This window comes from Haliotis rubra, unplaced genomic scaffold, assembly GCF_003918875.1.
Source record: "Haliotis rubra isolate DU_JTF1 unplaced genomic scaffold, ASM391887v1 Scf1052, whole genome shotgun sequence".
NCBI lineage: Eukaryota > Metazoa > Mollusca > Gastropoda > Lepetellida > Haliotidae > Haliotis > Haliotis rubra.
Window position 1 is genome coordinate 159,567 of NW_025764951.1, and position 23,574 is coordinate 183,140.

At 42.9% G+C, this 23,574-nt stretch overlaps 1 protein-coding gene across 2 annotated transcripts in view; it reads right to left on the reverse strand.

The window, feature by feature from the left end:
• LOC124276596 overlaps nucleotides 1-23,574 on the reverse strand; it is a 210,787-nt gene that overhangs the window by 129,269 nt on the left and 57,944 nt on the right. The window contains exon 1 of one of the 2 annotated variants that reach the window (XM_046712267.1): nucleotides 8,173-8,348. The exons of the other annotated variant lie outside the window; for it this stretch is intronic. The gene's annotated coding sequence lies outside the window, so the exon portion shown is untranslated. Of the gene's footprint in view, nucleotides 1-8,172; nucleotides 8,349-23,574 lie in introns of those variants that run through there. 2 annotated transcript variants of the gene reach the window in all.

Here is a 23,574-nt window from a genome sequence, read left to right on the forward strand (position 1 = left end):
TTATACGTCGTTAGGAGCGTACTTTCGAGGGCTTTCGACTGCATTAGACATTTTCGAAATCGGGCCATGGACATATAAATTATAGCCGAACACTACATCTGCTGATGGCGCAGGTGACACGAACACCACAGACGGCGGCATTTTCAGATGTGTGGAGCACCGTTGTAAAATACTCCACATGTGCATGTTATACATCGTTAAAGGCGCAGTGGAAAGGCCCTTCACACGCGTTATAGATATTAAGAATCGTATTATGCATAATTAATTTATGTGGAAAACATCTTCCGCCGATAGCACAAGGCTGAAATCAGTCGGGCGACAAGATTATAAAATCACAAAGCTGGTTATTAAAAGGAGGTGGCCCAGGCAAAGTGATGTTAACAAAACGTAAACAAATCTTCACGGTGACGAAATTAAATTTGCTGATTAGTGGTACATCTCCGGCAATTACCTGCCACGCCTCAGACTAAACAGTAAATCACAGCAGAGTGATGGACGGCTAATGAAGTGATAATTAGATTTACAGGAAGCTAGAGATGTGCATGTATATACAACGAATCCACGAGGACAGGTCAAACAGACGTTATAAAAACAATGATGATACGTAGATGTGATATATAGAGTGTGATATAAAGCTAATTAAGTGACAATAGAGGCGGCTTTTATGATAAAGTATAGCTGTCATAACGCCGACGGGCCGACGGAGCATGCACGCCAGATCATAGATTTCATCCGGTATCAGCAAAATATAACGGCGCGCAGAGCCCGACTATCAGGTGTGACTCGATTGCACATTATATCTTGGCAGAACCGCATTTTCAAGGGCTTTCTGATACACTAACATTATAAATAATAACATTAGAGGTATTGCTGTCATGGTTAGATTCCAAACGCTTGTACTTTTTAGTTATGTCAAGCATGTTCATTCCTGTATTGCTCAACTATCTAATGTCGCACAACAACATATTACATATTCCCAGAATCCCAGATAAATGATCTTGCAAATGCACTATTGATGTAAATATTAACACCGCCGGTATAGCCGGTGTACAAATTCATCTATATTCCGCCAATCTATATCACGTCCCTTATATTTGCAGTCCGCACATTAATACTCATATAGCTCCACCACTGAATGTGCAACATGTGCGGATTATACATTGTCTAAAACCCGCCTTAATAGGCTTTCAAACGCGCTATAGAAATGTATATTCTGAGGTGATGTGTAAGAATAGTAGCCGTTATATCACGACTGCGCGATATTGGCGAAAATTGCTATATCACAGAAGAATTGAACTTCAGTAAAATTACACAAAACATCACGTCGGAGTTTCAATCTGGACTGGTTACCAGGGGCAGCACAATATTCACGTTTGTATATTTGGAGAGAGCGTTTCCCAAGGTTTCCAAGAACGTATAGCATGCATAGATATGACAAAGCAGAAGTCTTGAAAAATGCCATGGCGCAGACGACTTCCACCGGAGGCTGGGTGGAACAAATTTCTTCCACCGGGGCCTACGTGGAAGAAAAACGCACAGCTTAAAATCACAGAAACCTTAATTGCTCGGCTATAAAGTTGCGTAAAAACAAACGGAAACATCCGTGCTGAAATAGGTGATACAATCTGGGAGAGCCGTATCGTGCTGCAAAATTACTCGTCTTGTCTGTTGTCGAATAAGGCCACCACCGAAGGGCTCAGCACCTCATTCTCGTATCGCTGGGCACTCAGATTTCCTCGGAAGATAACTGTCTTGTTTATTTATACCGTTATTTCTTTTCTCTTGTACATGTTTCACAATAAATAGATAGTTCATATTTTAATGACATAATATCTAATAAAAATGGGTAAGACAATTCAGTACCTGATAGTTATGGCTTTTACAGGAGATATATTGTTCAGGTAAATAGGCTATGACATAATGTATGAATGTGGTGTTATCACAAGTTAAGGATGATATATATCTGTCCAAATGATGTGTATTGGTTATATCTCTTTTGAGAAATTGGAATGTGGTGGTCGTTTCGATAGTTGGCATTTAAAAATGTTGAATTTAGTTGTATTTATGATCGAATTTATAACATCATTTCGCTTTTCATACTAGCCAAATAGGATAATTATGTTGTTTGGTAAAATTATATGGTTTTATTCCTGTATTCTCCTCGATCCAATCTTCTAGTTCTCTCCAGATATGGCTAACTTTTGTACATTCGTAAAGAGAAGTGCTATTGATTCAATGTCAGTTTTGCACATTTAATATAGTAGGTTGCTCGTGGGTAGTATTCTGTAAATGATGCTGTGTTGAAACCAGTGTAGTTTGTTGTTTGCATGTGTGTGGAAGGGTATATGATGTATGTTTTTCCATTCTTGTTCTGTCAGGGTACATCCGACATGGTTCACCCATTTCTGAATGTGATGACTGGTCCTAATGTCGAAAAGGTTTGTGTTTAATGTGTCACAGAATATTATACAACATTTTTTGCGTTTCGCATACATCTTTGATGAAGTATGGCAGAATTGGTGTTTTGAGTTTTGATTTGGGTTTAATGCGTTTGCTTTTAACATAAGAGTCAACTGATTTGACCATGCCATGATATTCAAGGGAGTTTGTTTATATCTGATATTTGTTCTAAAGGGAAGAAAGAAACAATTTCAGTCGTTATCAACTAGCTCATTAATGTAGTAGATACCTTTATCGGAGTAGTGCTTATAGAAGAAGGTGCTTCCTCCTATTCTAATGTTCTTATTGTGCCATACGGTTTGGGAAAGGATATCGTGTTAGTTTTTGGCATTTTCATCTTTAGAGTTAGGTATAATTCCCAAACCGAAACACGAGTTTCATTAACCTATTCAGACAATGACCTTCAGACAATGATCCGAATTTTCTCGTGTGAAAGTGAAAATAGACATCACAAACAAATATGGTTACACTGAATTCCAATTTTTTGCATCATAAGAAAATGTCGTTTAAAAACAGAATTTAATTTAAAACTTTAATGACATCGTATTTCTATATTGTATGGCCAGGTGTAGGTCAGCATGACCTTAACTAAGACGTCACAGACTGCCCCTATTTGACGAGGTCGTAAAATGATTCAGAATGCATCTGGCTCACTGGTTACACCTGTTAAGTGTTTTTTGCGCTTATTAAGTGTAGTTCCGTAACGCACAAAGAGACTAATATAATACCAACTCCGTAACATACCGCCAAACTTTTCTAGCGGGAGAGCCTCGTTTTGAGATTTCCACGATTTCCAGGTTTCCGTTTGTCAGAGCTCGCTGTACGACAGAGCACGCTGCCCGACGTGCAATATACAACTGCCTAGATGTATCAAATAATACTGATTAATAATCATGCAGCCAGTTAAATGAATTGGTCTCAAAATTCTGGACTGGTTATTGTACTAAGTTGCGCAATAGGGCGGAACCCAGTCAACACGAACCGAGACTGTTGTGTACTCAACGTTTTGACTTGAGCATTTCACGACATCACCCCAGAAGTGATGTGTTCTTCGATTTGTTAGTTTGCAAGTGGGGTTTTCTTCATTACTATGAGGTGGTCGAGAGATGATCGCGTGGTATTAATTCAAGGTTTTTTTAATTAGGCCTTGAATAAGAAATCTGTTCCAAATCCATTAATAAAAATGATTGATCTGATATTATGGAAGAATGTTTCTATCCAGTGCTTGACGGAGGGGCCAAAATTAAAGAAAGTCAAAACTTTATGTATCAACTTCCAGTCCACCAATTCGAAGGCTTTTTCGAAATCGATTAATAAATGCAATCCAGGTATTTCAAAGCATTTCGTATGATGCATTATATCGTAGACTAGTCGTGTGCATTCTCCAATTTATCGGGTTGTTATAAAACCTTCCTGCTCTTCTCTTATTATTTCGGGTAATACTGTTTTATTTCTATTTGCAATTGTTGGAGAGGTGTTTTTATAGAATATCGGCCACCAATGTTTTAGATACTGTTTTGATTTGTTCTTTTTGGGGAAACAGGTTATTAGCCCGTTTGTCTGGCTTACTGACAGATAGCCATTATTATAGCCAAAATTAAGCGATCATATCAAGTATTTATGTAAATCTAGCCAAAACAATTTTTTAAAATTCAACTGCACACAGTTATTACTCTGTTCGTTTACCTGAATATACCCAGGTAACTGCTCCAACTGCGTAGAAGCCGCCTGATTGTAAAACTACGATCCTATTTTCGCTTTTAATTTCCAAGTCCGATAAGCGGCTTGTAGGTCAATGCGTCATCCACTGTATTGAACATTGCGTATTGACTGTGACCAAGGCAGCACAAAGGGCTGTTATCTGAACACCCATACATGGTATAGCTTCTGACAAGCGTCACGTGGCTGTCTACGTCTTCAGTTTGGGCAGGGTAAGACACAGGGCGGTCTCTGGCCAACAGACACATGACACAGGCCTGTGGCCAACAAACACATGACAAAGGACGGTGGCCAACAGACACATGACACAGGTCTGTGGCCAACAAACACATGACACAGGTCTGTGGCCAACAGGAACATGACAAAGGACGGTGGCCAACATGCACATGACACAGGTCTGTGGCCAACAGGAACATGACAAAAGACGGTTGCCAACAGGTACATGACAAAGGACGGTGGCCTACAGACACATGTCACAGGTCGGTGCCCAACAAACACATGACAAAGGACGGTGGCCAACAGACACATGACACAGGTCTGTGGCCAACAAACACATGACACAGGTCTGTGGCCAACAAACATACGACACGGGTCTGTGGCCAACAGGAACATGACAAAGGACGGTGGCCAACATGCACATGACACAGGTCTGTGGCCAACAGGAACATGACAAAAGACGGTTGCCAACAGGTACATGACAAAGGACGGTGGCCAACAGGCACATGACACAGGTCTGTGGCCAACAGACACATGACACAGGTCTGTGGCCAACATGCACATGACACAGGTCTGTGGCCAACAGACACATGACAAAGATCTTTGGGCAGCAGAAATATAGCACAGGTCTGTGCCCAAGGAGACATGACACAGATATGTGGCCAACAGACGCATGCCATAGGTTAACAATATTCAGGGACAGCCCTCACGGCCTTGGGCTATTGCTATTTTGAATATATACTGTTACAACTAAAACAACTCTGTGATGCAATACATTATTTCTAAACAGTTTTATCCCACCAGTGCATAAAACATACTTTCAAATTAGTCTTGGGTGTTTCTTTAACCGGTAGATCGGTAGAAAGTGTGCAAACATCTGATTTCTATTTCCAGCTTAGTTAACGAGGATATACACACATCGCGAATTTCGGCATAGATAGCAATGCACAAAGTTATCACTCTGTTCGTTTACTGGACTGCATATGATGTATAATGTACACAATGAGATTTTGACTAAAAGCGTCGCCCTTTCTAGTTCAAAAACACATCAGTTTGGATGTAGCTCTTTGTTGTATATCCTGTTTTGATATCGTTCTTCAATCTTTCAATAGGTGTCGCAATGAGCAGAGCAGCGAGAACACAAGACAAAAGAGTCTAAAACCAGTCGACAATAAGCAGTTTTTTAGTCCATTCATATTTCATTACCATCAGACATGGGGTGTTATTTCCCATTTTATACATCAAATCAAATTATTTCCCCTCTTAAAAGCACAAGTCGATAACATCAACATTTGCCGTAAGTGGATCACATCAAGTTACAACTGTACAGGCCACAGGATTATTTTTCCAGCACCGCAGATACTCATAACACAGCAAATCAATGCTTACAACTTTAATGATAGACGACTTGCTAATGGCTGAAATAGCTAGTGTAGAATGTACACTGTACTCACTTCCGACTGATGAATTCCAGTCAGTGTCATCCGTTTGCGTCAGAGGTATTTTCTACCTGATAACCACACGTGATATAGTTGGATATGTTCGGATTTTCGTATATAAGATGATGTGTCTGTCTCCGTCCCAAGGGTGGCGCGTACAGCGTTAAGAAGATACACTGAGGTAACTGCTACAACTGCGTAGAGACCGCCTGATTGTACAACTACGATCCTATGAGCGGCATGTAACTCATCCAATGTTTGGTTGCGCATTGACTATCACCAAGACAGCAGTCACCACGGAGGGCTGTTATCTGAACAACCATATATGGTAAAGCTCTTGGCAAGCGTTAGGTGGGTATCTATGTCTAATAGTGGCTGAAAAACAATGACTAGTGTAGTATACACACTGTACTCACGTCCGACTGATGAATTCTAATCAGCGTCATCTGATTGCGTCACAGTTCTTAGACCTGATAATCACACGATATACATGGATATGTTCGGATTTTCGTATATCAGATGATATGTCTGTCCCTAGCCGTCAGTGTGAAGCAGGTGTACTAAGGCGACTTCTGCCACTACGTAGAAGCTGCCTAAGTGTACAGCTATGATTCGATAAGCGGAATGTCGGTTAATGCGCCATGCAATGTTATGTCACTAAGGCAGTAGCCAACGTGAAGGGCTGTTATCTGAACACCCAAATATGTCTCTAGTTTGGGCTGGGAAAGATAGAAACGCTAGGCCATGATTGTAAGCTTGGTTCAGGGTCAGATGATGAAAAAGTGTTGTTTGGTAACGCGTGGGTCTGAAGTCAAGGTAGTAGAGTCAAGTGCGTATTTATGTATTTCTCGGCCTTGTGTCAGCGGACCTGTGCAATGTGTCTGCTGGCCGCCGACCTGTGTCACGTGTCTGATGGCTGCAGACATGTGTCATGTGTCTGTTTGGCCGCCGGCCTGTGTCATGTGTCTGATGACTGCAGGCCTGTGTCATGTGTCTGTTTGGCCGCCGACCTGTGTCATGTGTCTGATTACTGCAGACTTGTGTCATGGGTTTGTTTGGCCACCGACCTGTGCCATGTGTCTGATGACCGCAGGCCTGTGTCATGTGTCTGTTTGGCCGACCTGTGTCACGTGTCTGATGACTGCAGGCCTGTGTCATGTGTCTGTTTGGCCGCCGACCTGTGTCATGTGTCTGATGACTGCAGACATGTGTCATGTGTCTGTTTGGCCGCCGACCTGTGTCACGTGTCTGATGACTGCAGGCATGTGTCATGTGCCTGTTTGGCCGCCGACCTGTGTCATGAGTCTGATGACTGCAGACCTGTGTCATGTGTCTGTTTGGCCGCCGACCTGTGTCGTGAGTCTGATGACTGCAGACCTGTGTCATGTGTCTGTTTGGTCGCCGACCTGTGTCATGAGTCTAATGACTGCAGGCCTGTGTCATGTGTCTGTTTGGTCGCCGACCTATGTCATGTGTCTGATGACTGCTGACCTGTGTCATGTGTCTGTTTGACCGCCGACCTGTGTCATGAGTCTGATGACTACAGGTCTGTGTCATGTGTCTGTTTGGCCGCCGACCTATGTCAAGTGTCTGATGACTGCAGACCTGTGTCATGTGCCTGCTTGGCCACCGACCTGTGTCATGAGTCTGATGACTGCAGACCTGTGTCATGTGTCTGTTTGGCCGCCGACCTGTGTCATGAGTCTGATGACTGCAAACCTGCGTTATGTGTCTGTTTGGCCGCCGACCTGTGTCATGAGTCTGATGACTACAGGTCTGTGTCATGTGCCTGTTTGGCCGCCGACCTGTGTCATGAGTCTGATGACTGCAGACCTGTGTCATGTGTCTGTTTGGCCGCCGACCTGTGTCATGAGTCTGATGACTGCAGACCTGTGCAATATGTCTGTTTGGCCACCGACCTATGTCATGAGTCTGATGACTGCAGACCTGTGTCATGTGTCTGTTTGGCCGCCGACCTGTGTCATGAGTCTGATGACTGCAGACCGGTGTCATGTGTCTGTTTGGCCGCCGACCTGTGTCATGTGTCTCTTGTATATGTCACAAATCATTAAGAAAGAGTAAAGGGGTCAATATTAAAAAATACACGAATCAGAGTTCATTCAAAAAGTGCATAAGGAGTCACATAATGTGACCAGAGTCAGGGAAACGTCATCAATAGTGAGTGTGACTACCCTTGGCATACATACACGCCAACACACGTCTTCTCATTGATACAGAAGGGTCGGCAGGCTCGTACACCAGCCATATCAAGACGTCGAAAGACAACTATATAATGGCGGAAATGCAATAGCTAGTGTAGAATAAACACGGTACTCACGTCCTACAGATGGATTCCAGTCACTGTCATCAAATTGCGTCACAGTTCTTCCACCTGATGAGTATACATGATATTGATGGATATGTTCGGATTTTCGTATATTTGTTGCAAAAGCTGTCCACGGCGCTATGCTAAGGTAACTGCTCCCACTGCGTAGAAGCCGCCTACTTGTACAACGATCCTATTATCATTTGCCTGGTCACATGAGGCGTTTGTAGATTATTGCGTCATCCGGTATTGTGTCGTGTACTGATAGCAGCTCCCGGCGAATACCCATATATAGTAAAGTTCCTGTAGAGCGTTATATATGTCTCTATCACTTTAGTAGGGCTGGAGACAGGGTCAGGGTAAAACAGAAAAGATAGGACTCCAACCAGGGTGAGCGTAATCAAGGACAGTTAGTAAAGCCTGGGTCGAGGATCAGGAGGAAAAAGAAGACACGAATCGGCGGTCAACACATGCCACTCAGTGGATAACATGAACATGACACAGGTCGGTGCCCAACAGACACATGCCACAGGTTGGTGGATAGCAGGCACACGACACAGAACGGTGGCCAACAGACACATGACACAGAACGGTGGCCAACAGACACATGACACAGGTCGGTGGCCAACAGACACATGACACAGGCTGGTGGATAGCAGGCACATGGCACAGGTCAGGGGCCAACAGGCACATGACACAGGTCGGTGCGCAACAGACACATGACACAGGCTGGTGGATAGCAGGCACATGACACAGGTCGGTGCCCAGCAGACACATGACACAAGTTGGTGCGCAACAGACACATGTCACAGGCTGGTGGATAGCAGGAACATGACACAGGCTGAGGGATAGCAGTCACATGACACAGGTCGGTGCCCAACAGGCAGATGACACAGGTCTGTGGCCAACAGGCACATGACACAGAACGGTGGCCAACAGGCAGATGACACAGGTCTGTGGCCAACAGGCACATGACACAGAACGGTGGCCAACAGGCACATGACACAGGTCGGTGCCCAATAGGTAAATGACACAGGTCGGTCGCCAACTGACACATGACACAGGTTAAAGGATAGCAGGCGCACGACACAGGTCGGTGCCCAAAAGACACATGCAACAGGTCGGTGCCCAACAGACACATGCCAAAGGTCGGTGGCCAACAGACACATGACACAGGTCGGTGTCCAACAGGTACATGACACAGGTCGGTGCCAAACAGACACAAGCCAAAGGTCGGTGGCCAACAGACACATGACACAGGTCGGTGCCCAACAGGTACATGACACAGGTCGGTGCCAAACAGACACATGACACAGGATAACGGATAGCAGGCGCATGACACAGGTCGGTGCCCAACATGACACATGCAACAGGTCGGTGCCCAACAGACACATGCCAAAGGTCGGAGGTCAACAGACACATGACACATGTTAAAGGATAGCATGAGCACGACACAGGTAGGAGCCCAAAAGACACATGTAACAGGTCGATGGCCAACAGGTACATGCCACAGATTAATGGATAGCAGGCACATGCAACAGGTCGGTGCCCAATAGACACATGACACAGGTTGGTGGCCAACAGGCACATGACACAGGTCGGTGCCCAACAGGTACATGACACAGGTCGGTGGCCAACAGACACATGACACAGGATAACGGATAGCAGGTACATGCAACAGGTTGGTGCATAGCAGGCACATGTCACAGGTTGGTGGATGGCAGGAAAATGTCACAGGTTGGTGCATAGCAGGCACATGACACAGGTTAATGGATAGCAGACACAAGTTTCAGGTTGTTGGATGGCAGGCACATGTCACAGGTTGGTGCATAGAAGGCACATGTCACAGGTTGGTGCATAGAAGGCAAATTCCACAGTTCTGCCGAGAGCAGGCACATGCCACAAGTTGGTGCATAGCAGGTACATGTCACAAGTTGGTGCATAGCAGGCACATGTCACAGGTTGGTGCATAGAAGGCACATGTCACAGGTTGGTGCATAGAAGGCACATTCCACAGTTGCAGATAGCAGGCACATGTCACAGGTTGGTACATAGCAGGCACATGTCACAAGTTGGTGCATAGAAAGCACATGTCATAGGTTTGTGCATAGAAAGCACATTCCACAGTTCGGCCGATAGCAGGCACATGCCACAAGTTGATGCATAGCAGGCACATGTCACTGGTTGGTGCAAAGCAGGCACATGTCACAGGTTGGTACATAGGAGGCACACGTCACAAGTTGGAGCATAGAAAGCACATTCCACAGTTCGGTCGATAGCAGGCAAATGTCACAGCCTGGTGCATAGAAGGCACATGTCACAGGTTGGTGCATAGAAGGCACATGCCACAGGTTGGTGCACAGCAGGCACATGTCATATAAGCAACATTTGTTAATCATATACACATACATATATAACTGTAATCATTCTATCACAATTTTATCCTAACTATTTGTCTATTATTTTCAGCATGTTGTTGAAAATATATTCATATATCATGCATTATGCATCTGAAACTCTACTTCTACCAGTCTTAACATGTGTAACAATATAGACACATAAACATGATAGACAGGAAGCAATACGGAGAAACTGTACCCTTTCTAGAACAGGTCCAATGACAACGTCAACTGTGAGTTTGGCATAGAGAGACAATATAGACACATAAACATGATAGACAGGAAGCAATACGGAGAAACTGTACCCTTTCTAGAACAGGTCCAATGACAACGTCAACTGTGAGTTTGGCATAGAGAGACAATATAGACACATAAACATGATAGACAGGAAGCAATACGGAGAAACTGTACCCTTTCTAGAACAGGTCCAATGACAACGTCAACTGTGAGTTTGGCATAGAGAGACAATATTGACACATAAACATGATAGACAGGAAGCAATACGGAGAAACTGTACCCTTTCTAGAACAGGTCCAATGACAACGTCAACTGTGAGTTTGGCATAGAGAGACAATATAGACACATAAACATGATAGACAGGAAGCAATACGGAGAAACTGTACCCTTTCTAGAACAGGTCCAATGACAACGTCAACTGTGAGTTTGGCATAGAGAGACAATATAGACACATAAACATGATAGACAAGAAGCAATATCGAGAAACTGTACCCTTTCTAGAACAGGTCCAATGACAATGTCAACTGTGAGTTTGGCATAGAGAGACAGTATAGACACATAAACATGATAGACAAGAAGCAATATCGAGAAACTGTACCCTTTCTAGAACAGGTCCAATGACAATGTCAACTATGAGTTTGGCATAGAGAGACAATATAGACACATAAACATGATAGACAAGAAGCAATACGGAGAAACTGTACCCTTTCTAGAACAGGTCCAATGACAACGTCAACTGTGAGTTTGGCATAGAGAGACAGTATAGACACATAAACATGATAGACAGGAAGCAATATCGAGAAACTGTTCCCTTTCTAGAACAGGTCCAATGACAATGTCAACTGTGAGTTTGGCATAGAGAGACAATATAGACACATAAACATGATAGACAAGAAGCAATACGGAGAAACTGTACCCTTTCTAGAACAGGTCCAATGACAACGTCAACTGTGAGTTTGGCATAGAGAGACAGTATAGACACATAAAGATGATAGACAAGAAGCAATACGGAGAAACTGTACCCTTTCTAGAACAGGTCCAATGACAATGTCAACTATGAGTTTGGCATAGAGAGACAATATAGACACATAAACATGATAGACAAGAAGCAATATCGAGAAACTGTACCCTTTCTAGAACAGGTCCAATGACAATGTCAACTGTGAGTTTGGCATAGAGAGACAATATAGACACATAAACATGATAGACAAGAAGCAATACGGAGAAACTGTACCCTTTCTAGAACAGGTCCAATGACAACGTCAACTGTGAGTTTGGCATAGAGAGACAGTATAGACACATAAAGATGATAGACAAGAAGCAATGCAGAAAATCTGTACCCTTTCTAGAACAGGTCCAATGACAACGTCAAATGTGACATTTTTGCATAGAGAGACAGTATAGACACATAAACATGATAGACAAGAAGCAATACAGAAAATCTGTACCCTTTCAAGAACAGGTCCAATGACAACGTCAAATGTGACATTTTTGCATAGAGAGACTTATGGTTGTCTCCCATGATGGATTGTGATGCCCGGATCTGTCACTGAAACAACACAGAAAATAGGTGAGCATGGCAAGAAGGTATTGGTTGTTTGTTGGCACCGTGAGTTTTGTTCACAAAATGTGTTTCACACATTACTGTCTTTGGCTACTTCAACAGGGATGCAGAATTAGATGCAATTCCATTTATTGAGGTAATTCTTTGCATACTTTGAGCAGTAAATAATTTTTATGTTGCTCAAATTGACGAGTCATATATCTAATGCCATGTTCAAGGCAAGGTTTTCATACCTGAAATGAAGGGTCTGAGAAAAGGGGTCACCTTATATGCAGGGTCGAAGATCTCACATTTTCATAACTTGAGATGTCCCAAATCAGTTGCCTCTGTGACCTAACATGTGATATCTAAACGTGTTAGCACACATAAAAAGTTGCCAAGCATCGAATAATTTTAACAAAATATTGTGATATAAACATGATTTTATAACAAATTTCAGGGTCATGTATGCTCTGATAATATGTTTCATTCAGGGTTGGGCTACAGATATGGTTGGGTTACAGACGGGGTTGGGCTACAGGCAGGGTTGGGTTAAGGACAGGGTTGGGTTACAGACAGGGTTGGGTTAAGGGCAGGGTTGAGTTACAGAGAGGGTTGGGTTACAGACAGGGTTGGGTTGCAGACAGGGTTGGGTTACAGACAGGGTTGGGTTACGGACAGGGTTGGGCTACAGACAGGGTTGGGTTAAGGACAGGGTTGGGTTAAGGACAGGGTTGGGTTACAGACAGAGTTGGGTTAAGGACAGGGTTGGGTTACAGACAGGGTTGGGTTACAGACAGGGTTGGGTTACAGACAGGGTTAGGTTACAGGCAGGGTTGGGTTACAGACAGGGTTGGGTTACAGACAGGGTTGGGTTACAGACAGGGTTAGGTTACAGACAGGGTTGGGTCACAGACAGGGTTAGGTTACAGGCAGGGTTGGGTTACAGACAGGGTTAGGTTACAGACAGGGTTGGGTTACGGACAGGGTTGGGTTACAGGCAGGGTTGGGTTACGGACAGGGTTGGGTTACAGACAGGGTTGGGTTACAGACAGGGTTGGGTTACAGACAGGGTTGGGTTACAGACAGGGTTGGGTTAAGGACAGGGTTGGGTTAAGGACAGGGTTGGGTTACAGACAGGGTTGGGTTACAGACAGGGTTGGGATACAGACAGGGTTGGGTTACAGACAGGGTTGGGTTACAGACAGGGTTGGGTTACAGACAGGGTTGGGTTACAGACAGGGTTGGGTTACAGACAGGGTTGGGCTACAGACAGGGTTGGGTTAAGGACAGGGTTGGGTTAAGGACAGGGTTGGGTTACAGACAGGGTTGGGTTACAGACAGGGTTGGGTTACAGACAGGGTTGGGTTACAGACAGGGTTGGGTTACAGACAGGGTTGGGTTACAGACAGGGTTGGGTTACGGACAGGGTTGGGTTACGGACAGGGTTGGGTTAATGACAGGGTTGGGTTACAGACAGGGTTGGGCTACAGACAGGGTTGGGTTACAGACAGGGTTGGGCTACAGACAGGGTTGGGTTACAGACAGGGTTGGGTTACAGACAGGGTTGGGTTACAGACAGGGTTGGTTTACAGACAGGGTTGGGTTACAGACAGGGTTGGGCTACAGACAGGGTTGGGTTAAGGACAGGGTTGGGTTAAGGACAGGGTTGGGTTACAGACAGGGTTGGGTTACAGACAGGGTTGGGTTAAGGACAGGGTTGGGTTACGGACAGGGTTGGGTTACAGACAGAGTTGGGTTATATACAGGGTTGGGTTACAGACAGGGTTGAGTTACAGACAGGGTTGGGCTACAGACAGGGTTGGGTTACAGACAGGGTTGGGTTACAGACAGGGTTGGGTTACAGACAGGGTTGGGTTACAGACAGGGTTGGGTTACAGACAGGGTTGGGTTACGGACAGGGTTGGGTTACGGACAGGGTTGGGTTAATGACAGGGTTGGGTTACAGACAGGGTTGGGTTACAGACAGGGTTGGGTTAAGGACAGGGTTGGGTTACGGACAGGGTTGGGTTAAGGACAGGGTTGGGTTAAGGACAGGGTTGGGTTAAGGACAGGGTTGGGTTACAGACAGGGTTGGGTTAAGGACAGGGTTGGGTTACAGACAGGGTTGGGTTAAGGACAGGGTTGGGTTACAGACAGGGTTGGGTTACACACAGGGTTGGGTTACAGACAGGGTTGGGTTACAGACAGGGTTGGGTTACAGACAGGGTATGTAAATTAGATTTGTTGGGTTGGATGGGGTGGGTTGTTCTTCTTACACATGGGTTACACTATACCTGGCAAAATATGGTACCTGCATAAATCCATAAGCTCACTTCCTACTGTACTTGTGAATAACACTAACATTTAATGTTGACTTCAAGGAGAATTTAACCCCCTGAGCTGGCCTGGTTTAATCCCTAAGCATATGTTATTGCTATCAATAAATGGAAACGGTACAGATTCAGAAGCTGCTTGACTTTCACCATGAATGAAAATCACTTGCCCAAGAACTGAACAGCATTACCAGTATACTGTTATACGCTTTTCAAACATTATATACTACAATATTCTTTCTGAGAACCAGTATATTGGGTAAAAATAACTTCGAAGTTTTGTGAATATCCCTCTAGTTTAAGTTAAAATCTAAACAGAATTTCATTCACTAGGGTGGTTCCATTCTTGACTGAAAGAAGGTCATACTTTAAAGCTCTAAATTGTATAAAAAGAATCTTTATAGCCAACCTAATTTTGTTGAACCACAACATTTATCTTTTTGGGCCTTAAAGTGTAAAAAGGATAGACCTGCATGTACAATCAGTCACGATTCAGTGTCACTCCTTGTCAAACATGTTAGCTCCCAATCTACAGCAGTACCCTGTACATATCAGAACAAGGGCACCTGAATTGCAATGTACTGAAATGCAATTTATTTGCCAATACAGAGCCCTGTCTTTACCTGTATGATGATCATGTGTTACCTTGGTTGTGTATCAACATGATGATGAATATTATCTCCTGCAGTGGACACATGCATATGTCACACCACAGCAGGTCATCAACATGTTCACACCACAGCATGTCATCAACATATTCAAACCACAGCATGTCATCAACATATTCACACCACAGCATGTCATCAACATATTCACACCACAGCATGTCATCAATACAATGCAGGAAGATTCTGACACATCACCTATACCTGACAGCGTAGTGAAACTTGGAATGGTAGTCAGTGCTGACAGATTAAAAACAATGAATCATCATGATTATAGACAGATTAAAACCTGTAACTAATGCATCATATTGAAAGCGGGAGTTACATTGTCATTATCAGCACCTGTATTAAAAAATCCATGTCACAGTACGTCACAGTATGTGTAGTATTGGTTTTACCTGATGCAACCTATTGAACATGGAGAATGGACTCACATAACAGTCACCAGTCATGCACAGTTGGATTATCTGACCTCGGCAACTTAATACACATATAACGAGGTGAATAATCACAGTCTAAGTAAACTTAGAATTGTAACAAATAATGATGAGCCTAAGTGTATTCTGACTGCAGGTACATGATGCACAGTTCATACAAAACTGGAGCCACCAACTTAATACACAAATAATGAGGTGAATAATCAGCACCTACATCCTACACACAAGCAGTCCCTAGGGACCAGTATAATTTGGCTCCAAGTAATGCTCTGTTGTCAACAGAATGGCGGCTGTGTCTGTCTTTCTGCAAGCAACATTTTAAGGATCCAAGACTGCTTGTTCTCCAGCTTCCTTATCACTCTCTATGGTATTAGAAATAGCTTACAATTATACTACATTTGGAAATAACATCCAAGGTCCTGCTTAATTGTCTTTTACCAGATGTACTGATGAAAGTGATATAGCCAGCATATTAATGGATGAAGGTGGAGATAAAAAGAATAATTAAACAATATAATAAAATCATACTTTTCAACATCGTTAAGACTATATTTCCAAATTGCCTGTCAATAAACATATACTCTATGTTTATGCAATGTATCAGAGACCACTACATGTCCATGGGCGGATCCAGGAATTTTGAAAGGAGGTTCGAACCCCCTGGCTCCGCAACGCAAAAAAAAAATCTTCAATGTGCCTTAAGTCATTTTCACAAAGGGGGGTTCAAACCCCCTGAAACCCCCTTTGGAACCGCCAATGATGTCTCATACTTCCATTGTGTAATGGGTTTTCAGACACTACGAACATCTGAAAGTCTTGATTATGACAATAAACTATTGTAAACAATTGTAAAACATTTCATAACTTATTAAAGACAACTTTATCTTAAACACAAGCGATCACCCGAGTATGTCTGTGTGATGGAACCTGCTTTGTTATGGTGTCATATATTGCTCTCCGAAAACATGTGACCTCCGAAACCTTACGATATAGGATTTTGCTGCTACAATAGATAGACAAAAGTACACCAAAAGTGATTGAAAACAAGTGACACATACGCACATTAATAACTGATTCTGACTACCGTTTTAATCGGTCGTTTTCTATATTTTTGTCAAAGTTGAAGAAACATTATCAACGGCCTAAAATTTCAACTGATCTGTGATCAGAAAGTATGAAAATCCCCTTGATAGTGGCATGCAATCAGTGTTAATTATGTTTCCAGCCAAACGGATGTTTCTAAACACAAGGTGGCAGCATTATACACTACAACAGAACGGCCTGTCACTGAATTGACTAACACTAGGCTTAACTAACATGAATAAAATCAGGATCCAAAGAAGACACTCCTGGTAAAAATTCTTAGAGAACTGAGAAGTCACTTGGCAAGTAGCTGTGCGAATCATAATAATCCGAATTATCCAAATACGTTCGTTAATATCGACCTAAACCTACTCATACAGGTAAAAGCGTTTATAAATATGGATAGAGAACACACAAATACCTGTAAATCACAATTAATTGTCAATTATACTCGTCAGGTTTAACTTGACAAGCGTATTTTTAGGCGTCGTCCATTTACAAACCACAGAGACCCCTGGTGATGAGAAGACGATATTTAGAGTTACCTCCCCTCTAGTCATACATTGCCGTCACTGTCAGTGGGACCAGAAACCATGCAATAAATTATCAGTATGTTTGGCAACAGGATAGCCACCAATATGTTCGATTTTAATTTGTGATTTAGTTTTGTCGATTAAAGTGTCATATCATTATGATTCATATATATTCTCACTTGAGTGTCTCAGTATAAAACATGTATCTCCATTGAATGATCGTTTTCAGTATCAGAGAGTGAGTGAGTGAGGTTTTACTCCGCGTTGTGCATTACTCCAGCAATATCATGGCGGGGGACACGCATTGTACCAATTTAAGAAATGGAACTCGGGTTTTCGGCGGGACGTTCAATAACCACTAGGCTTCCCCGCTGCATCTCAGTTGCCAAGAAATGATGTCATTTGATTGTGATGTCATGGTAACCGATGTCATTGTAATAGTCATAAAATCAATCTGACAGTTCACTGTGCCTATACATGTATATCCTAGAAGCGGATGCATGATCTAACCCATTCGATATCTCTGGTTGAATTAAATATAACACCCAAATACCCGTAATAGTCAAATACATATAGCTCAGATAAATCTCCAGTTGGCAGTTACCCCAACTCGGCACATCTTCAATCTACTCTGATCAGATGAAACAAAAACTCTTTGATGTTGGCACATATATTGAGTGAAGGTGGTTTGAGTAGAAAGTTTTGAGTAGGTTGACAGTTTGAATTACAGAATCACCGACAGCAGCCATTGAATAAAATATGGCGCTCTCGATGCTCAAGCAGCCTGTTTACATCGTACTATTTCACTCAACCTTGGAAACATCGCAATCGTGTAGCATATGAGCTTGGTAAGCTAACACGGAGAGGCCACCACTAAAAATAAAACTATGCAAGCCCTGCTTGGTTTTGTTCTGATCAGCGTGTCTCTATGGTGACCAAAACCGATTCACCACCTGTATATTACAAAGATAGGAGGTACATGTATGCTAATTTACAAGAAATAAAAAACATGTTAACTGATTATTTGTCAGAAGAGGTTGTTGGTATTGATCTTGAAAAAAGTCCACCCAAAATTGTTATGGATACTAAAACTACCTTGAGTGAAACAGACTTAGCACTGAGGACATTGAAGATGATATTTTATCTGTAGATAACAAAACAGCTGGGCCGGCTATGTTTTGTAATACGTTATTAAAAGCTACTGAAATAATGTGATCGTCATTCTTGTCCTCGTCAGTTTAAACTTTCCTCTTTTTCCTTCTATTTTGAAAACTTGCTCCGTACTATCTATTCAAATTAATTATAATTAATTATCAAATTATAGACGTGTGTCTTTTTCTGGCTGTTTGGCTAAAGTCCTTGAAAATTGCATCTTTAATATCTATTGAATTTACAAACAGTCTGGGTTTATGCTTCACAATCACAATTAATCATTTTCCGTGCCCATTTGACCCTATTGCATGTACGGTGAAAAATAAGAATCCCATTAAAACAAACCCCAGATGTTAAAATGTTCAATTAAAGTTGCCCAGTCTCACCAAACATATTTGCCTCGTACTCCACGCTGACAGTTCGTTGAGTGAGTAGGTTAAGGGAATAGTCAATAAAGTAAGTTCGATGACAGGTTCCCTCAGAAGTCTTAAGGTGGGGTGAGGTGAAATATGGTTTTACGTCGTGCTTGAGAATATTTCGCTAATATGACGACTCGCATGCGTGTGTTTGTGTATGTGCGGCTGCTGGTACTAGCCCAGGCTTAAGCTGGCTTTATAGTGCTAGCCCACTGAGATACCACGACGCCATTAATGCCAACTAATGCCGAGCGCCAGGCAGGGACCAACAAGTACCATATTTTAACGTCTTTTGGTATGACGCGGTCGGGGATCGAACCCACGACCTTCCGCTCTCCAGGCGGACGCTCTAACTACTACACCACGGAGGCGGTCAGAAGTCTTAAGTAGCGACTCAGTACGAATACACTAGAGACTATCATAAATCTGTTATCTTGCCGATATTTGATTACTGTTGACATATTTGGGGCAACTGGTCAAAGGAACAAACACAAATACAAGACTGTGTGGAAATGTCTTGGCCTGTTCTGGAATATTTTAATACATTCCGACCTAAAGAGTTAGCAGGGGCGTAGCTACCATTATGAAAAAAGCCCGGTATTACACATGATTGTTGCTAAAAAGGTTGGACAAGCCCTCAATACAATCTAAATATATAGCTTTGCAACCTATCGGGCTTACACGAAAAAAAATGGCTTGCTACGAGCCTGGTTAGAGAAATTTCTGAAAGCTTTTTAAGAATATAACGAGGGATTGAATCTTATATTGTAGTAGTAAATTCTTTGTAGTGACTTCTATTGATGTGAACTTGTAGAACATAACTGTTAATTTACTCACATTTCTGTTTTTATGTTGGGTTCATAACCAGTTATTTAGGGATAGATCCCTCAGCAAAATCCATATTTATGGATAGACAACTTCTTTATTACAATGGATGCGACGTTTCGATGTAGATTCTAACATCTGTTATCAACTGTGGCCAAGGAGAATATAGATATACACAAGTTAATACAATCAACGAGGTTAATGTACAGTATGATGTCAATATTGATGGTTGTGTTAACAGATAATGATTATGAAGCCACATGGACATAGGTCAGGAAAGGGTCAAAGTTGATTGGCCTTGATTAGATGATGGTAAGCCGTATGGATGTAATAACCTTGACCTCCCCACAAGCTCCACACCAGCGTCTACAGAAAACCAACTCGCACGGACCAATATCATTCGTAACTACTCGCCCCTTCCAGTAACCTGATTTCGGAAAAGAACGAGTAGTTACGAATGGGACCAATATCTTCGTAATGATAGAAAAGTGCCAAGTGTCATGATCTGTTGTCCCCGATACACTCGTTGTAGATTTCTTCATGTTTTCTACTCAAGTTATTTTGCCACGCATCCTTTGAATATGTAATAATGTCGTAACGTTAATTTCATAACTAATTATTGTATATACAGTTATTTCAAAATGCCCAGGGCCCGAAACCTAACAGGGAGCATTCTTGGATTCATTCCTCGGTGATGCTGCCGTCAAAAAGTATGTTTTACCAAAGAGGAATTATTGTGATTTGATAACCACTGACTGACCAATCAGAATCGAGCAATGTTTAAATCTAAGTTATGCAAAAGGCGAATGAGATCCAGGTTGGATGATCTTTTTAAAGACTAATGTATTTGTGCATTCTTTGATTTGGCAATTCGTGTTCACGCAACTTCAGTAAATCGGAAGTTGTCATGCATAACACTGTATTCTTTCTTACCGATTAATTCGTTCCTTCCTAGCGGTATCTTGAATAATATTGCGGCACATAAAAAAACCCAAAAAAACCAAAACCTTCAAGACAAGCAAGGAGTACAATCGTTCAGTATGCAATTATACGGTTTATAAGCGAAGGGTGGTGCTCATGTCAGTATAAACGGGTATATCAGTATTTGCACCATCCTCGACTCTCCAGTGTGTGGACATAAACCACTATACACGATAAGTGACTTTTTACACTAGCGCATCGAGGATGGATTCCGGGTAGTGAGTGGTACTTGGCCAGCACCAGACCATTTCTCGGAGTTGGGACCGAGGTGGAAACAATGCTGGTGTCACTCACGAATGGATACCTATTCACTCACTCACTAAACCATTATCATTCACTCGCTCACTCACTCAGCAACCTACTCACTCTCTAACTCACTCACTCACTCACTCTATCAACCACTCACTCACTCACTTATGCTGCTCCTACCACCTCTGTTGTCTAGTGGACAGCGCGTCTGCACAGGAAACGGGGGGTCAGGGTTTTGACCTTCTGCTGCCTCCGACCAAAATGTATCAGAGCCTGGCACATGACATTATTGTGAAGGACAAAACAGTGGACTGGCACCGGAACACAGGCCCAGCCACAGACACACAGACACACATTACCAGGACAACTACAAATAGCTCCACAGCCCATCACACTTGTTCAAGGCTGACGTGGTGTGCGCACGCACGCGCACACACACACACACACACACACACACACACACACACACCATTGACAGATCCAAGAAGGAGATGGGGTGGGCGTGTTCAGGGGGTTGGAACCCAAAGGCGGTCATGTCTTTGATCTCATCTGATACAACCATGACATTTTCTGCCTGACACTACGCCAGCATCTGGGACAGGAACCACTGTTCGTGGAGTTTTTCTGAGTCGAGTTTCATTACTCAGCATTTCCGAGTACCGCTGACTCATGTGAAATCTCGGCCACCTCCGAGATCTCCCGTTGTTTCGTGGCTGGGCTCACGGTCATCCTGGTGATAATCTCACAACATCCCCGGCAGCCACTGCTTTTGTCAGTAAATTTGGACACTGTCATCAATACTATCACTTTACATGCATAGTTATGTCGTAATCAGGTACCGTATATAGTCTAAATAATGGTAATCCTTCTGACACCCCTTTTATTCGCATTTTAAGGTAAAGTACTGGGGTATCTTTGTGGTTAAAGCCGCTGAGTTTCAACTCACTCACTCACTCCTAACACTTCATGGCGCAATCGCTAACTCACTCACTCACTCTTCACATAAACCTCCACACAGCTCCTGTGCTGTAGTCAGGGGATCAAAGGTGCTCCATGTACTTAGGCGTGCCTTATGCGTCTCAGAAACGCATGGTCTTGGCTTTGAGTCCGTAAATGGACCCGATAATATATATACAGTTTTTTGCACCAGTTAAATGCTCGGGCGTTTTGCACGCGTTAGTTGCAAGTGTCTAAGACCTGGGCCAATCTGACACGCCGTGAAACTGTTGTGTGTGTGGCAGTAAACCTCACTCACTCACTCACTCACCATCCTTTTCCCTCTCACGGACTTATCCACCTTCAATCACTCACACAATGTCTCAAGGTGAAGTAATCTTGACGTCAAACATCTTGACATACTGTATAGTGACGTATCCTTTGTCAATCTGCGTAGATGGTATGGGTATGAAACACAGAAGGGATTTTAATGGGGGTGGGGGTGGGGTGGGGGTGGGGTGGGGTGGGGTGGGGGCATAGTTACTTTAATGATAGTAGACTAAAGTATATTCCTTCGCAATATCTTTATTGGAAAAAAATTCTTGTTACCTTCAAGCAACTAATGTCCACAATGAAATCAGAAGAATTGAAATGGCTATCGATGTTTATTAATGTTATACTAACACATTGTAAACGTTAACTGAGCCCCACCTTGTCTTTGTCTATGTAACCAGATGTTTTTGTACTCTCGTACCACCTCTGGGAGGTTGGAGGAGAATAGAGAAGTTGAAGGTGAAGCAACCCGTGTTTGTCTCGGCAGTGAAGATCCGGCTTAGAATTGGTCTTCAGTATCTAATGTTTGTCTAGACAGTGAAGATCCGGCTTAGAATTGGTCTTCAGTATCTAATGTTTGTCTCGACAGTGAAGATCCGGCTTAGAATTGGTCTTCAGCATCTAATGTTTGTCTCGACAGTGAAGACCTGTCTTAGAATTGGTCTTCTGGAACGCATGCTTGTCTCCCCCTTCAAGAACTGGTTTTGAATTGTGGTAGTCTCGAGCGGTTACTAACATGCATGTGGTATCCCTATAACACATGGATGAATGCTCATCATTGGATTGTCTGTTCCGGACTCGATTCTCTAGAGACGCAGAATACATGCTGATTCCCATGTTAGAGTATTCCTGCGGAATATCGCAAGCTGAGATCACACAATGCCATTTTGAAAGTGGTCAAATGTAACATATGTTATATTTGGAATTACACTTTCTAAGTAAAGTATAGATTGTAGTACGTTTGTTTGATTAGGTGCCTGGCTCTGAGGGTGTAGCTTCGAACCCCGGATGGGACTCAACCCAACAAAAGCATCTGTACTTTATTAAGAAAGTGTAATCCCAAATACAACATATGTTACAGCGAAAGGTGTATTTAATGTACATGAGTCGGGCAACAACGATGAAATAACACAGAGCATTGGTGGACACAACTTATGTCTTGTGTGTTACTTGTTTGTAAGAAACGACTAAAATGGATCTGCTGATGTAGACTTCTTTGCTAGGAAGAGACTTGATGGAAATTCTAACGGATTAGAAACTTAAAGTGGCTTAAAAGTCACATGCAACCC